This window comes from Schistocerca americana, chromosome 4 (genome assembly GCF_021461395.2).
Source record: "Schistocerca americana isolate TAMUIC-IGC-003095 chromosome 4, iqSchAmer2.1, whole genome shotgun sequence".
Taxonomy (NCBI): domain Eukaryota; kingdom Metazoa; phylum Arthropoda; class Insecta; order Orthoptera; family Acrididae; genus Schistocerca; species Schistocerca americana.
Window position 1 is genome coordinate 746,135,576 of NC_060122.1, and position 17,344 is coordinate 746,152,919.

Genomic DNA, 17,344 nt, shown 5'->3' on the forward strand with positions numbered 1-17,344 from the left:
GGAGAAATGCGTACCATCACGTTTCTGACTTTGATAAAGGTCGGGTTTATCGTATCGCAACATTGCTGCTCGCGTTGGTCGGGATCCAATGACTGTTAGCAGAATATTGAATCGGTGGGTTCAGGAGGGTAATACGGAACGCCGTGCTGGATCTCAACAGCCTCGTATCACTAGCAGTCGAGATGACAGGCATCTTATCCGCAAGGTTGTAACGCATCGTGCAGCCACGTCTCGATCCCTGAGTCAACAGATGGGGACGTTTGCAAGATAACAACCATCTGCACGAACAGTTCGACGACGTTTGCAGCAGCATGGACTATCCGCTCGGAGACCATGGCTGCGGTTACCCTTCGCACTGCCTCACAGACCGGAGCGCCTGCGATGGTGTACTCAACGACGAACCTGGGTGCACGAATGGCAAAATGTCATTTTTTCGGATGAATCCATGTTGTGTTTAGGGCATCATGATGGTCACATCCTAGTTTGGCGGTGAACGCACATTGGAAGCGTGCATTCGTCATCGCCATACTGGCGTATCACCCGGCGTGATGGTATGGGGTGCCGTTGGTTACACGTCTCGGTCACCTCTTGTTCGCATTGACGGCACTTTGAACAAAATGGTTCAAATGGCTCTTAGCACTATGGGACTCAACAGCTGAGGTCATCAGTCCCCTAGAACTTAGAACTACTTAAACCTAACTAACTTAAGGACATCACACACATCCATGCCCGAGGCAGGATTCGAACCTGCGGCCGTAGCGGTCGCGCGGTTGCAGACTGAAGCGCCTAGAACCGCTCGGGCACTTCGGCCGGCGGCACTTTGAACACTGGACGTTACATTTCAGATGTGTTACGACCCGTGACTCTACCCTTCATTCGATCCCTGCGAAACCCTACATTTCAGCAGGATAATTCACGACCGCATATTGCAGGTCCTGTACGAGCCTTTCTCGATACAGAAAATGTGCGACTGCTGCCCTGGCCAGCACATTCTCTACATCTTTCACCAATTGAAAACGTCTGGTCAATGGTGGCCGAGCAACTGGCTCGTCACAATACGCCAGTGACTACTCTTGATGAACTGTGGTATCGTGTTGAAGCTGTATGCGCAGTTGTACCTGTACACGCCATCCAAGCCAGAGGTGGTTATTACGGCCAGAGGTGGTTTTTCTGGGTACTGATTTGTCAGGATCTATGCACTCAGATTGCCTGATAATGTAATCACATTTCATTTCTAGTATAATATATTTGTCCAATGAATACCCATTTATCAATGCATTTCTTCTTGGTGCAGCCATTTTAATGGCCAGTAGTGTATAAAATCTCTACTTAAAATGTTGTGAATAGAAGATGCGCGACTGATGGGAGCTCCAGAATATAAGAAGAGAGTGTGTGTGTGTGTGTGTGTGTGTGTGGTTGGTTTGATGTTTTCGGGCGCTAAACAGCATGGTCATCAGCGGCCAAACGCATAGAAACAGGAACATATGCGGTGAAGTGACAGCGAACAAGGAGAATGGCTAAAAGACACAGACCTGACGCAGTTCCAAATCCTCACAAACAGAGGCAAAACAAGTGGAGAAGAAACGCACTAAAAAAGGAAAGGAAACACAAGGAAAAGAGAACAGATATCGAAGTGAAACAAGTAATTAATCGTGACTGGCAGACCTCTTACCTAAAACCTGGGTGAGCCAGTCACCCAGTAGCACATTAAAATCCGAGGCAACAAATTGGACAGGACACAAAACCGTAAGACCTTAACCATAGTCGTCGCGTCGTCTTGCAAAATAGAGGGCAAATCCGGTGGCAAGGAAACCACCGCCCTCTGGTCAGAGAATAAAGGACAGTCAAGTAAAATGTGGCGGACAGTAATCAGGACACCACAAGCACTGCAGATTGGGGGGTCCTCCCGCCGGAGTAAAAAACCATGAGTTAAGGGACTGTGCCCGATGCGGAGGCGAGTGAGGAGAACCTCATCCCGGCTGCATGACTGGTAGGACGTACGCCATGGCCGCGTGGTGGCCTTGGCCAGACGCAGCTTATTGTCACCGACTGCCAGCCACTCCTCTTCCCATTGACGTATAACACGAGAACGCAAAAGGCAAGGTAACAGCGCCGGCCGGAGTGGCCGAGCGGTTACAGGCGCTACAGTCTGGAACCGCACGACCGCTACGGTCGCAGGTTCGAATCCTGCCTCGGGCATGGATGTGTGTGATGTCCTTAGGTTAGTTAGGTTTAAGTAGTTCTAAGTTCTAGGGGACTTATGACCACAGCAGTTGAGTCCCATAGTGCTCAGAGCCATTTGAACCATTTTGAAGGTACCAGCATGGAGGGGGACGGCACATTCAACAACGTGAGGGAGGGAATATGCATCTTTGACAGCCACATCCGCCAGTTCGTTTCCTCTAATATCCACGTGCCCCGGCACCCAGCAGAAAGAAACCTCCTTCCCCTGCCGTTGCAGGTGGAGTACGGCATCATGGATGTTCTGGACGACCGTATCCGCTGGGTACAAGTGTTGCATGGTCTGAAGGGCACTCAGTGAGTCAGAACAGATGAGAAACATAAGACTGGGAACACATCTCATCTGCTCCAATGCCCGCAAGTTCGCAAACAATTCGGCATCAAAGATGGTAAACGCTGCAGGAAGACGTAACTTGACGACTCGATCAGGGAAAACAATAGCACGGAGCGCACCTGTTTTTCATAGGCGCATGTAGGGAGGTAAAGTTTTTCGGTACCGGGTGGGATACGTCGGAGCCGGCAATACGACCAGAAGCACCGCTTCGCAGCCACAGCCTGACGAGGCCGGCACGGCGCCCGTGGCAGGTAGGGAGTGCGGCGGTGCGGCGCGGCTTGACTGCGCTCGGGCAGCGCGGCTGGTGGCACAGAGGCACTGGGCTGGGCGGCGGCAGCGGCGGCGGCGGCGGCGGCGGCGGATCAATAGCCGGCCCAGCGCGGGGCAACGGCAAGGCAGCGGCGAGCCGAACCGAGTGAGCGCCACGCAGCCGCCGCCGTCCCACCGGCCAGTCGCCGCCGTCCAGACACGGACCGCCACTGTGCATCCTACGGTCGCGGGCGGCTAATGGAGGGGGACGGGGTGCTCCTTCGCGTAACTGGGTTTAGGCCACACCCAACAAAAAGTGGCTTACCAGCTCCGAATTCCGGCTTTGACGGCCTGTCCAGTACTGTGCCGACGTCGTGTCGACCTTGGAGGGGCATGTGGTCGGCACAGCCCCTCCTAACCGTTGCTGCTACTTCTTACTCGTCTCCATATTGACTCGACAAGGATCACTGCATACTTCTACATCATACCTAATGGTCTGTGGTGGAGGGTACTTAGTACCACTAAGTGAGCCGTCCAACGCCGTTCCACTCGCGAATATCTAGTGGGAAGAATAACTGTCGGTAATCCTCTGTATTGGCTCTAATTTCTCGATTTTTCTCCTCGTGCTCAAACTCATTACGTGAGACATATCCCGGAAAGCTCTCTCTCGAAGTTTCAGTTGTAAATCTCTCCAGGATGCTCAATGACTCTCTTGTAACGCCTGCCAATGGAGTTTGTGGAGCACCTCCGTAACGCAATCGCGCAGGCCAAACGATCCTGTGACGAAACACGCCACTCTTCCTAGGATCTTCTCTATCTCTTCTATCGATTTTATTTGGTGGGTAACACAAATAGATGAACAGTACTCTAGAATCGATCAAACAAGCACCTTATAAGACACTTCTTTCGTGGATGAGTTACATTTCCTTAGGATTCATCCTATGAATCTGAGTCTGGCTGCCGGTCACTGTGGCCGGTCGGTTCTACCCGCCTCAAGCCGGAACCGCGAGACCGCTGCGGTCGCAGTGTCGTCTCCTGCCTCAGGAATGGATGTGTGTGATGTCCTTAGGTTAGTTAGGTTTCAGTAGTTCTAATTTCTATGGCACTGATCAGATGTTAACTCCCATAGCCGGCCGGGGTGGCCGAGCGGTTCTAGGCGCTACAGTCTCGAACCGCGATACCGCTACGGTCGCAGGTTCGAATTCTGGCCCGGGGATGGATAAGTATGATGTCCTTAGGTTAGTTAGGTTTCAGTTGTTCTAAGTTCTAGGGGACTGATGACCTTAGAAGTTAAGTCCCATAGTGCTCAGAGCCATTTGAACCATTTGTTAACTCCCATAGTGCTCAGAGTCATTTGAACCATTTTTTGAGTCTGGCATCCTCTTTTCCCATTATTTGTTTTATGTGGTCATTCCACTCGAGGTCGCTCTCGATAGCTACTCCTGGATATTTTACGGCCTACTCTTTCAAGCAGTTTGTCACCAACAGTGTAGCTGTACGCTGGTGGATTGCCTTTTTCTACGTATGCGCAATATGTTACGTTCATTACCGTACAGGGTCAACTGGCAGAGACTGCAAAATCGTTCAAATGGCTCTGAGCACTATGGAACTTAACATCTGAGGTCATCAGTCCCCTACAACTTTGAACTACTTAAACCTAACTAACCTAAGGACATCACACACATCCATGCCCGAGTCAAGATTCGAACCTGCGACCGTAGTGGTCGCGCGGTTCCAGACTGAAGCGCCTAGAACCGCTCGGCCACACCGACCGGCCCCAGAGACTGCACCATTCACCAATTCTCCGGAGATCATTCTGCAAATTGTTACTATCTTCTAGTGTTGCTACTTAGTTGAAGACAGCTGCATCATCTGCGAACAGCCTTAAAGAGCATCCGGCGCTTTCTACTACATCGCGGGACTGAAGAGAATTGTTCAACGTGACAGAAGAGCAACCCTTTCGCAAATTGCTGAAGATTTCAGTGCTGGACCATCAGCAAGTGTCATCGTGCGAACCATTCAACGAAACGTCATAGACATGGGCATTTCGGAGCCGAAGGCCCACTCCTGTACCCTTTGACTGCCTGACACAGAACTTTACACCTCGCCTGGGCCCGTCAGCACCGATATTGGTCTGTTGACGACTGAAAACTTGTTGCCTCGTCGTACGAGTCTCGTTTGAAATTTTATCGAGTAGATGGACGTGTACGTGTATGGAAAGAACCTCATGAATCAATGCACTGCTCAAACTGGTAGAGGCTCTGTAACGGCGTGAGGGGTGTGCAGTTGAAGTGATATGGGACCCTTGATGTGTCTAGATACGACTGTGGCAGCTGACATGGACCTTAGAATCCTTTTTGATCACTTGCATCCATTCATGTGCAATTTACATTCCGCCGCACTTCGGCAATTCCAGCAGGACAATGCGATACACCAGAAGTCCGGAATTGTTACAGCGTGGCTCCAGGAACACTTTTCTCTGTCTAAACAGTTCCAAATTCACCAGACATGAGCACGACTGAGCATATGCGGGATGCTTTGCAACGTGCTGTTCAGAAGTGATCTCCACCCCTCGTACTCGTGGGAATTTACGGACAGCCATGTAGGATTCATGGTGTCAGTTCCCTCCAGCACTGCTTCAAACGTTAGTCGAGTCCATGCCACGTCGTGCTGCGGCCTTCTGCGTGCTCGCAGGGGCCCTATGGCTCTTGAGTGTATATTGTAAACTGTAACGGTCCTGTTACACTTCCTCGACGTACTCCGGAAATTACGTGTGTTTATTTTGTTCTGTTAAGAGCGACGTGTTGAGTTCTATCAGCAATAAGGTCTTGAAACCATTCATAAATCTGCTCCAAATCTCGCTAATCTCGTGTTTTCTTTTTTCACTAAAAACTTGCGAGAAACGGTGTCAAATACCTTCCTGAAGTCAAGGGCCACGGCATCAACTTGTGCGCCGTTCTCTACGCCACTGTGGATCTCATGCAGGTACATACCAAGCTGAGTTTCGCAGGATCCGTAGGTTCTCTGCCTGGGGGAACCATACTGATTTCTATTGAGGTTTACATTCTCATAAAACCTCATAGCTATTGAGCATAGACCATATCCACAATTGTACAACAGATAGACGTCAACGATATGGGTATATAATTGTGTGCATCTCTCCAACGGCCCTTCTTAAAAGGCACTCCAGTTTTCACGCTAGCTGAGACTCCCTGGTACTACCAGGAATGGAACTAGATGCCTTCAGAAGGTACTCAGCTACGTAGGCGAGCAGCAAAATATTAGTCATCCCCTCAGAGCTCGCTGGCAGCACTGTGGATAAGGTAGAACTGGTATTACGTGGTCAGGTAATATTCCTACAGCCCGTCCGGCTAGCCGCGCGGTCTAACGCGCTGCTTACCGAGCGGAAGGTTCCCTGCACGAATCCGCCGGGCGGATTAGTGTTGAGGTCCGCTGTGCCAGCCAGCCTGTGGATGGTTTTCAAGGCGGTTTTTCTATCTTCTTCGGCGAATGTGGGCTGGTTCCCCTTATTCCGCCTCAGTTACGCTACGCCGGCGATTGCTGCGCAAACACTCTCCACGTACACGTACAGCATAATTACTCTACCACGCAAACATTTGGGGCTGCACTACTCGTCTGGCATGAGACGTTCCTGTGGGGGGGGGGGGAGGGGGGTTCCAGGGGGGTCCAGTGGGGGCCGAACCGCACAATAACCCAGTGTTTGGTGTGAGGCGGCGGCGGGGAGGGTGGACCGCTGTGGCCTGTTGTGGATTTTGAACCTCTGAGTGCTACAGTGTACGGAGGGGACGAAGCATCTCCGTCGTTTCTTGGTCCCCAGTTCAATACACAATCCACACACAATATTCCACCACTGACATAACTTACGGCAGTGGACTCGTCTGTACATTGTCCGATGGAAAGTTATAGACACCCCTGTGTAATGGAGAATTGATCACTCGATTTAACGAGAGGCTAACTGGCCAGAATAAAATAAGCCGCGGTGCACTGTGTTGTCAGTAGGGAAGCAGTAACAACAGAATCGGTAGAACAGGAGCGCTTACTCACCTCGAACCTGGACTAACCGCTGTGTGTCTCACCTCAGTAACAAATCCACCAAGGACACTTCAGCCCTTCTTTTAAGTATGCAAGATACCTCGTGTGGGAGGGAGCAAGAGGTGTGAATTTTTATTTAAACTCTATAAATGAAATGCAAGGAGGGCTGTAATGATATAAGTGGTTTATTCTGTGAAGCTGCATTAAACTGCATATGCAAAAAATATTGAAATTTTATCAAATTCATTAAACATTCACTCACAAATTATTCAAATGATGATAAACAAAAATTAAAAAATTGGGTCGCGAGATACTGTAGAAAGTAAAAAAAAAAAAAAAAGTCAACAAACAGAATTGAATTGCCACCAAGAGCTCACAACAAGTGAATTATATAAGGTGCGTGCCCCGGTATTTATCTTTTACCATGAGCACTGTATGACTTCATTCTGATTTAACATATAAATAAATTACACAAGACGGGTTGACCTGGTGTAATAAATGAGGAAGGAATAAAAAAAAAAAAAAAACAGCTGAACGTATGACTTTCTTAACCGGCAAACGGTGAATACTGTGCCTTGCGTCTTTATGAGCATCTAACACATCGCAAAGAAATTGATGAAAGCGAAAGAAGAATGGGCAGCTAGGAAAGCGGGCGCTTTCTGTATTACCATGTTCATAGCGTGGTCGGCATGGCGGTGGAGTCGGCTGATTGCGTGCGGCTGCATCAAGACTTTGCCGGCGAAGTAGTTGATAGCGTCTAACATGTCCTACGCTGAAAATAGTGACCGAAACCTGCTACTGGAAGTTATCATTACTGGAAGACGGTAAAGTTATCATTACTGGACGACGGTATGCGTCCATCTGCAAGTGCAAACCTGCGTGAAACTGCATTAAACAAAGCTCAATACTGTTTTTTCAGTATTACCGTCATCGGACATGTAGTAAATCAAAATGATCCTGAGTTAAGCTCTTGATAACGCGCACAGTGAGTGAGGCTCGCCTTTTTGGATCTAACAAACTTTGCTCTTTACGCTGTTTGCGACGAATGCAAAGTGCACTGTCTCATGACAAGCGATAAGAGAATCGTTACGACTTATCGGAAGCAGTGAAGAGTGAACTCCTGCCTCCTCAGAAGCAAAATTCGGAATGCCCAATACTAGTGCGCTCCTCGCACATGGAGAGAGAGAGAGCTGCTCCCATTCAGCGTGTTGGCTCCGCCCTTCCGCAAATTACGTAGCTCGTACTATTTTTCAAAGCGAACATTAGATTCTTGCCAATGAAGAAGCCCCTTTCAAAATTTCCTCCCTGCTTGCCGACGCATTCTGCGAGGAAAAGAGAGCCATACTCTGTGTGAAGCAGAGTATACAAATAAACCAAGACTTTTCCCTATGAGTATTGTCGCTACGTTGCCAGGTGCTCTGCTCGCGGGAAACGGACAAAATTCCCCGAGCCACTTGAGATTCTTGGACAGCCAAGTCGTGCTGTTGCTATTCAACTCGCCGCGCTGTCCGCGTTACCTAGAATCGTGACAAAACTGTTTTTCGCTCTAAGTTTGTAGTTTCTGCTGCCTCTGGCACACGTGTGAATGTCCATGGCTTCCCTTGGCAGTGTGTTGATGTATGCAGCGTCTTCGCCTGTCGCTAATCCTCTGGGGGCCTGCCCTCTGTGAAGCGTACCGACATAGGGGCGCGACCGCCGCTCGCCCGTGGGCGCACTACCTGTGTCCACCTGGTCGCCGGGCTTCCCAGCTAGGAAAGCATCAGAAAATTCCTTTCATGCACAAAGTGTACCAAGTTTGCAAAGAGAAGAATCATAGCCCTTTACCGATGCTTAATGACACAATAATTCACCACCATCGCACTTCATACACTCCTGGAAATGGAAAAAAGAACACATTGACACCGGTGTGTCAGACCCACCATACTTGCTCCGGACACTGCGAGAGGGCTGTGCAAGCAATGATCACACGCACGGCACAGCGGACACACCAGGAACCGCGGTGTCGGCCGTCGAATGGCGCTAGCTGCGCAGCATTTGTGCACCGCCGCCGTCAGTGACAGCAGTTTTCCGTGGCACACGGAGCTCCATCGCAGTCTTTAACACTGGTAGCATGCCGCGACAGCGTGGACGTGAACCGTATGTGCAGTTGACGGACTTTGAGCGAGGGCGTATAGTGGGCATGCGGGAGGCCGGGTGGACGTACCGCCGAATTGCTCAACACGTGGGGCGTGAGGTCTCCACAGTACATCGATGTTGTCGCCAGTGGTCGGCGGAAGGTGCACGTGCCCGTCGACCTGGGACCGGACCGCAGCGACGCACGGATGCACGCCAAGACCGTAGGATCCTACGCAGTGCCGTAGGGGACCGCACCGCCACTTCCCAGCAAATTAGGGACACTGTTGCTCCTGGGGTATCGGCGAGGACCATTCGCAACCGTCTCCATGAAGCTGGGCTACGGTCCCGCACACCGTTAGGCCGTCTTCCGCTCACGCCCCAACATCGTGCAGCCCGCCTCCAGTGGTGTCGCGACAGGCGTGAATGGAGGGACGAATGGAGACGTGTCGTCTTCAGCGATGAGAGTCGCTTCTGCCTTGGTGCCAATGATGGTCGTATGCGTGTTTGGCGCCGTGCAGGTGAGCGCCACAATCAGGACTGCATACGACCGAGGCACACAGGGCCAACACCCGGCATCATGGTGTGGGGAGCGATCTCCTACACTGGCCGTACACCACTGGTGATCGTCGAGGGGACACTGAATAGTGCACGGTACATCCAAACCGTCATCGAACCCATCGTTCTACCATTCCTAGACCGGCAAGGGAACTTGCTGTTCCAACAGGACAATGCACGTCCGCATGTATCCCGTGCCACCCAACGTGCTCTAGAAGGTGTAAGTCAACTACCCTGGCCAGCAAGATCTCCGAGCATGTTTGGGACTGGATGAAGCGTCGTCTCACGCGGTCTGCATGTCCAGCACGAACGCTGGTCCAACTGAGGCGCCAGGTGGAAATGGCATGGCAAGCCGTTCCACAGGACTACATCCAGCATCTGTACGATCGTCTCCATGGGAGAATAGCAGCCTGCATTGCTGCGAAAGGTGGATATACACTGTACTAGTGCCGACATTGTGCATGCTCTGTTGCCTGTGTCTATGTGCCTGTGGTTCTGTCAGTGTGATCATGTGATGTATCTGACCCCAGGAATGTGTCAATAAAGTTTCCCCTTCCTGGGACAATGAATTCATGGTGTTCTTATTTCAATTTCCAGGAGTGTATATTCCAATAAAAGAAATTATCTCCTTTAATTATAAACAGGAAACGCTTTGACGCTTTTCAAGTACTCAAGTCCTTTGTTTTATCGGTGTGACTGTGAAGAGGAAACGCCAAGGAACAACTACAGCTAAACCAAGTTGAGACAGACTTCATTTACTGATGGACAGCGTCCATCGAGTATTGGGAAAAGTGATTATAAAAGATGGATCACATAAAATCGGCGAAAGGAAGCACTCATGGGTTTCAAACTGGTACGAACACTTCAGGTAGCACAATGACCGTCTATAAGTAGCTAAAAGTAATGCGATAAAATGGTGGAGGATCTCTTCACAAACCACATATTTGTGTAGTCAATGCTAAGCGACACTTCACCTGGTGCAAAGAACGACGCCACTGGATAGTGGATGAGTAGAGTTATGAAACAAGCGATACGCTGTGACAAGCTGATGGAACGTGTTGGGTTCAGCGAATGTCTGGAGAATGTTACTTACCATTGTCTGTAATACTAGCAGTGAAGTACGGAGGAAGGTGTTTTACGGTAACTGGCGTTCTTAATGGTTACGGCGCGGTCATCTTATTCCACTTAAGTCATCATAATCATCATCATCCTTTCATAGATTAGGCCCTTCGTCCTGTTCCGGCCTCAGTCCATCATTGCCTCTGCCTACCTGGGTCTCTCTGTCCAACAGGTCCATACGACAGTGCCGCTTTCAGAATCCTGTCCATTCTTTCTAAATACTCGTTCCACTTGTTCTATATTAGTACATTATATCCTATATTGCAAATATTTATGACTTACTCCATATATCCTGGTTTCTTATTTTATCAAGGCGTATGTGTCCTAGAAGTTCCGTAAGGAATTTTATTTGTGTGGCTAGTATGTTACCGTGATCTGTCTTTCTTAACGCCACGTTTCTTTGCCACATAGAGTAACCGACATTGCAGTCATCTTGTATAGATTCAGCTGTGTTTCGCTCCACGATGTTTTCATTGTTCTACGAATAGTCCTACATGTAGTCTGATGTCTTCCTAATTTATTCTAGCTAGTCTACTGTAATCATACGGGACATCACAGTCTAATTAATGAAAATGTTGAACCTCTTCTAAAATTTTATCATCCAAAATAATATTTGCTCTTTTTGTGTGTTTGTCCAAAAATGCCACTGTAACTGATTTTGAGGCAGAAATTTCAAAATTATATTATTTGCAATTGTTGTGTAGTAAATAGATACCACTCTGAAGATGATCTTCAGTGTTTTACATAATCACGAAGTCTACAGCATATTTCAACACATTTTTCGTCACATAATTCCAAGTGTTGCCTGATCCTTCCATCTGTGTAAGTCACCGTCCATATAGTCTAAATGTTAAAAGGCGTGGTCGTTGATACACACTCCTACATTACTCCCTGATTATATTTTCCCCTCTGTAATTGGTTTAACTGAGTCTAAGGCATGTGCTATTAAGTAAACTGTTTATACCCCTCATATGTTCAGGATAGCCTGGTTCAGCCATTATATTCCTACAGGCCTTCTCTAGATCTACGTGTCATACAGGAGGGCAAATTGTGTTCCCTTCTTTTCTCTCTTAATTGTTTCATAGTGAATACATTGTCAAAACAAGCTCTCCCTTTTCGAAAACCTTTCTGCTCTTCTTGTAAGATTGGCTCTACTATTGAACTCTACTGCTGGCTTCAATTGGTTATTTAATATACCAGCATATGGTTTGTAGGTTGGATGTAATACCTCTGTAATTTGAGAGTTTATTTCTTTCCACTTTCTTAAATACAGAACATACAGTGGTCGTTAGCTACTATCGGGGATCCTCATTGTAAACCAGCCTCTGACTCTCCTAAAGTAAGCGAATCTATAATTTTTCCTAATTCTTCGGTCATATCTTTAGGATTAGTAGAAATGTCTGTCTGAATGTTAAATAAAATACTTTTATAATGTTCAGTCCCTTCATCACATTTTATCACTTCTGTTCGTTGGTTGTTTCTTTCTGGTTTATTTAAATTCATAAATAATTTGTAGACCACCTCTTATATACAATATACAACATGTTCGACGTCATTCACGATTTTTTCCCAACTGATTCTGTCTTGTTTTCTTGTCTGGCGTTTTGCAATATTTCTAGCAGCTATATAATGTTGTCTAGCTTGATCCGTTTTTAGGTCTGAGTATGTTTCACACGCTATTTTTAATCCCTGCGGGCCTTTTCTATTTCGTTATTCCATACTCACAAACCTTTCTTTCGTTTCCTGATAGTTTGTTTGACAAGGAATTCATCTGGTGTTCTTTTCATACAGTTCTTCATTCCCTGCCATTCTTCATCAATATTCTCCCTCGTTTCGCTTCTTTCCTGATAGAGGTCTGCTATTGGTTCTTCTTTCAACAGTATAATCCTGTAACTTCCTATATTGTCTTTTCTAGTACTCATTTCTTTCAAAATTTGTTGATAATCTAGTTCTTATATTTTGGCCATCAGCAGATAAAGCTCGCTCTATTTACACCCTGTGTATACTGGTACATTAATCACTATAGAATCTCCTTTTCTATTAGATGACGCATAGTCTGTATTGATGTAGAATCTCTATTACTTCAGCTGTATTTGTGAATATCCCTTTTCCTACAGAATGTATTAGATACCTTCAAAGAATGATATGTACAAAATTCTCGCATCTTCTCACCATTAGTGTTAATTCTGGCTTCACGAAATTTCCCTACAATGTCTCTGATAGGAATGTTCCCAACTTGGGCATTTATGTCTCCATAAAATCTGTCTTCATAAATCTGTCTTATTAATCTCTTTGATAAGAGATCCTAATTTCTTGTAGATTTCCTCGATCTCTTTTTATATGCTTTCTTCTGGACTACAGATCCCTACTATCATCGTATGTCTTCTATGTATTTTAAAATGGATCTATAAAGTCTCTCATTATGAAGGGTATATACTGTTACCCTATTTTTCCATTTCTGGTCTACCATTTTCGCAATTCTTGCTTGAGTTCTTACATTTGGTCCACTGCACTGCATAATAATATAGATTCTAGTACATTTACTGTTCCCCTTATTTTCATTTTCTTCTTTTTCACTTCTTACGGCTACATCTATCTTTTTTTCTTTTACAGTTCATTTTGTAAGTCAACTTCTTTTCTGTAGATACCTCTGACATTCCAGGTTGGTAAATTGAGAATGCCTGCTATTCCAGATCGTTTGGCCTTATCCTTGCCGAGGACGTATCCATTCAATCTGTCCGGGTTTCTTATTACTTGAGGCTTATGAGAGAAACACTTTTTATATGGACAGGACAACGATCCAAAAGCACAAACCCCAACCAGGAGTTGCAGGGAGACTTCTGTTGGAGCCTCTTGCCTTTTGATGGCTGCCTTCTTCGGGCTTGCAGAAGTCGTCTTCCCGGGCTATTTCCGAAGTTTACTTCTCCTTCCATGTGTAAAACGCCATGCGAAGTGCTGCTGTTTCCGGTCCTTAAGCCGCAATGGTGTTCGCGCAGTTCTACACCGCCTTGCATATCGTTAAGATTTCACCCATCACGCTGGGCAAGAGATTCTTCCCAGTAGAACGCGGAGAAGTAGAAGATGAGGAAAGTAAAAAACACCCTCGGGCCTCGAAACCTAACACATCGATGTAGAAAAATGAGATGGCCTAGGGAGGCCGATAATCCCCTAGGGGGACAACTCTTTATCTGATCTCTCACCAGCAGACCATTCTGGCGTGGGTCATTATACCTCGAATATAGCTCCCGCCAGCACTACTCTGTCGGTCACTGAGACACACAAACTTCCTTAAAAACATTTAGGTAATACTCCATGAGGACGAATTCCACTTAAGAAAGCACCGAATACGGAAGTATGTGAACTCATTTTACGACGCATACAGTGGAGGAACAGCTCGGAAACACTGATTGTAAGTATGCACCACATCGTTTAGCAGCATCTGTGAGACGATGGTTTGTCATGGAAACCACTGTAATAGCTAGTACATCATCTTCGCTTCAGACACTGGAATCCTGCATAACTACCTTGTCCGGTTTCAGTCGTGTAGGAAGAATGGGCAGCCATTCCTCCACAACAGACACCTCATCGACAGTTTCCCCAGCAGAATTCTTGCTGTCTTAGAGGCGAAGGGTGGGCATCTCCCATATCAATATGCACTAATAGGTATAAATGTAATTATCATCAGGTAGTCAGGTAGGGTGGATCCGAGGTACAAACGTTACAGATTTCCACAAACGCGTCCGTGTCAACTCGATTTATTGGGGCATCGAGACGAAGTGCCCACGTGTTTGCGAGGAACTGCGTACCACTCGCAGCCATCCATGTAAGTGTCACGAACGGTCAGCAACAATCAGTTTCGAAGTCGAGAGAAATTGTTGCATTCCTTGAAGGTAGGTCCGTTTCAACCACAACTAAAGCACAGTTTGCGTGGGATCTGAATGCAATGAACTTTTTGATTAGGGTACCGCCCCATTGGCTACTGCTGACAGTATCACTTAAAGCTGCACGTGGGCCCTGCAGCGCAGAAACTGGAAAGTACCGGACGGGAGAACCCACGGGTCACGATTCTGTCTCTTTTCAAATGATGCAAGATGTTGAGTGCACGGATGGGCCAGTGAGACGACGTACACGGTGTGGTGGATAAAGTTCGGGCTGAAAATGGTTCTGCGATGTTTTGTGACCAATTCTCTTACTATAACCCCATTCAGATGTTTACCTCCACATTTACTGTGACCAAGCGATGCCGCTTTTCTACATCTTTATGCCGGGAATGCTGCCTAAGCTCCCATGTCCTAAGACGAGAACAGTCGTCACAGAATTCCACGCATGCTTCCCCTCTTTGACGAATTTTCAGGCACACCATCGCACATAGAAAAGGTTTCCATAGCTATGAAACTGTTTTTCTGTGTGTCAAAAGCACTCGGCGAGATCGTACAAGTTGTGTGATCTGCAGTATTCTCAATGATTGTAACCGATCGTGGAATTAAGTAAAGTACTTCTTATCAGCAAGTGAGGTGGCTTTTCTCATACCTTCTTAAAGTATAACAACTGTGGCATTACAGTGCAGAACAAGCATACAATTACTGGTAGAGGCGCTGTTAACGTGTGATTTCCTGCCTGTTAGCACTCCATTTCTTGTTTCTGACGTTTTCGTAACACATCCTGTCTTTTGTTTCCCCCTTTATCGTGTACTGGTCTACACTGTGCAAGGGACGTTTCGACTTGTGGTGGAGGGTAGTTCTGACACCACTGGGTTTTAACCCCTCTTCCTAGCCCAATCGCGAATGCTGTGCGCAAGAACAGAATTTCCAGTTTCTCTGAGATTTCCGTCATGACTATTTCCAGGGATGTACAGGGAAGGAAGTAATATATTTCCTGATTAATCGGAGAGTGTAGACTCATGTAATTCTAGCAGTAAATATCTGCGTGATGAATAGCGCCTGTATTGTAATGTCAGCCACTGGATTTTGTTCACTGTGTCGTCATATTCTCAAGAAAGGATTCCACGATCAAACACGCAGTAACTTCTCTACCTCCTCTTTCAATCCTACCAATTTCGTGCACCTGTTGGGCAATATTAGTATAGACAAGAACTGGTAGAACGTTGATTTTGTAATCTAGCCCCGTCGTGCGTAAAATAACTTTTTAATTGCACTGGTTGGCTGTTCCGTCGGTTCTGGTATAATATTTTACGCATTATGAATGAAACCACTTACCACATCGGTGTAATATTCTACAATATCTATTATTTATTTCACAAAACGGTTTTCGGCTGTCGCGCCATCATCAGGTACAAAGATAAGTACGTGGTGCAGTAATATTTGTTGGATCAAAAATTTTTAACTAATGTATCTACAGAATACCTCCATTTCCAGAGATGAAAAATGTTAATGGTAGATTTAGGAATAAAACATAAGGGATTATTTAAGGGTAAATGCGATGTAAGATTATTTAACTAAAATAAAATGTAGTTCATTACTTAATGAGTCACGTATTTTATCGTAGTTAAATAATCTTACAACGCATTTGAACTGAAATAATCCCTCTTGCTTTATTCCTACATAGTCCGCCCCCGGTAGCTGAGTGGTCAGCGCGACAGAATGTCAATCCTAAGGCTGGGTCAGAAATTTTCTCCGCTCAGGGACTGGGTGTTGTGTTGTCCTAATCATCATCATTTTGGTCTTACGTAAAATCTATGAACGCTACGAATAATTCAGTACCTTCTCTTGCTGACAGTTCGGGTAATGTAACTGATGATGATGAACAGAAGGCCGAAATCCTAAACCTAGTTTTCAAAAACTCGTTTATGATAGAGGACTGCAGCACCATTCCCCCTTTCAACTATTGAACAAACGAGAGGATGGCTGACATAGTGTTTAGTAAAACAGTTAAGATCCTTAGACACCAGAAAGGCATCTGGCCCAGACGGTATCCCCGTAAGATTTTATGTTGACTATGCTACAAATATAGCACCATTCTTATCCGTCATCTATCAGAGGTCATTGGAACGGCGGAAAGTTCCACGAGACTGGAAGACGGCCTAGGTCATAGCAATCTATAAAAAGGGTAGAAAAACGGATGCACATAATTACCGGCCAGTTTCACTGACAGCGATTCGTTGTAGAATCATGGAACATATTTTGTGTTCAGATATAATGACCTTTCTAGACTCTAAGAAGCTCATCTACAGAAACCAGCACGGTTTTAGGAAACAGCGGTCATGCGAGACACAACTGTCCCTCTTTGTGCATGATATACAAGAGGCTCTAAATACCGGCTCCCAGGTCAATGCCATCTTTCTCGACTGTCGAATGGCGTTCGACTCAGTTCCGCATTGTCGCTTGCTACAAAAAGTGCGCGTTTACGGTCTATCCAGTGACATATGCGGTTGAATAGAAAGTTTTCTAAAAGACAGGGAGCAGTATGTCGTCCTGAACGGGGTAACTTCAACAGAAACAATAATAATGACGAATGAACAAAAATATTGTCTATGGTTGTTCTACTGTTCCCTTGCACTCTCGTTGGAAAGAATACGGTTTGAATAAGATTATATGAATTAAGGAGGTCTACCAGCATCCTTTTCCTTGCACAATCACTTATACAATTAATATTGAAGTCACCACATATAACTAACTTTTTGTATTTCCTATAAAGTGAACCAAGAACCTCCTCTAGCTT

The 17,344-nt window shown here is 46.4% G+C and overlaps 1 protein-coding gene across 1 annotated transcript in view; it reads left to right on the top strand.

Moving 5' to 3' along the window:
- The window catches only part of LOC124613770 (hemicentin-2-like), a 653,652-nt gene that overhangs the window by 441,474 nt on the left and 194,834 nt on the right, over window positions 1–17,344 (top strand). The window lies entirely within an intron of this gene.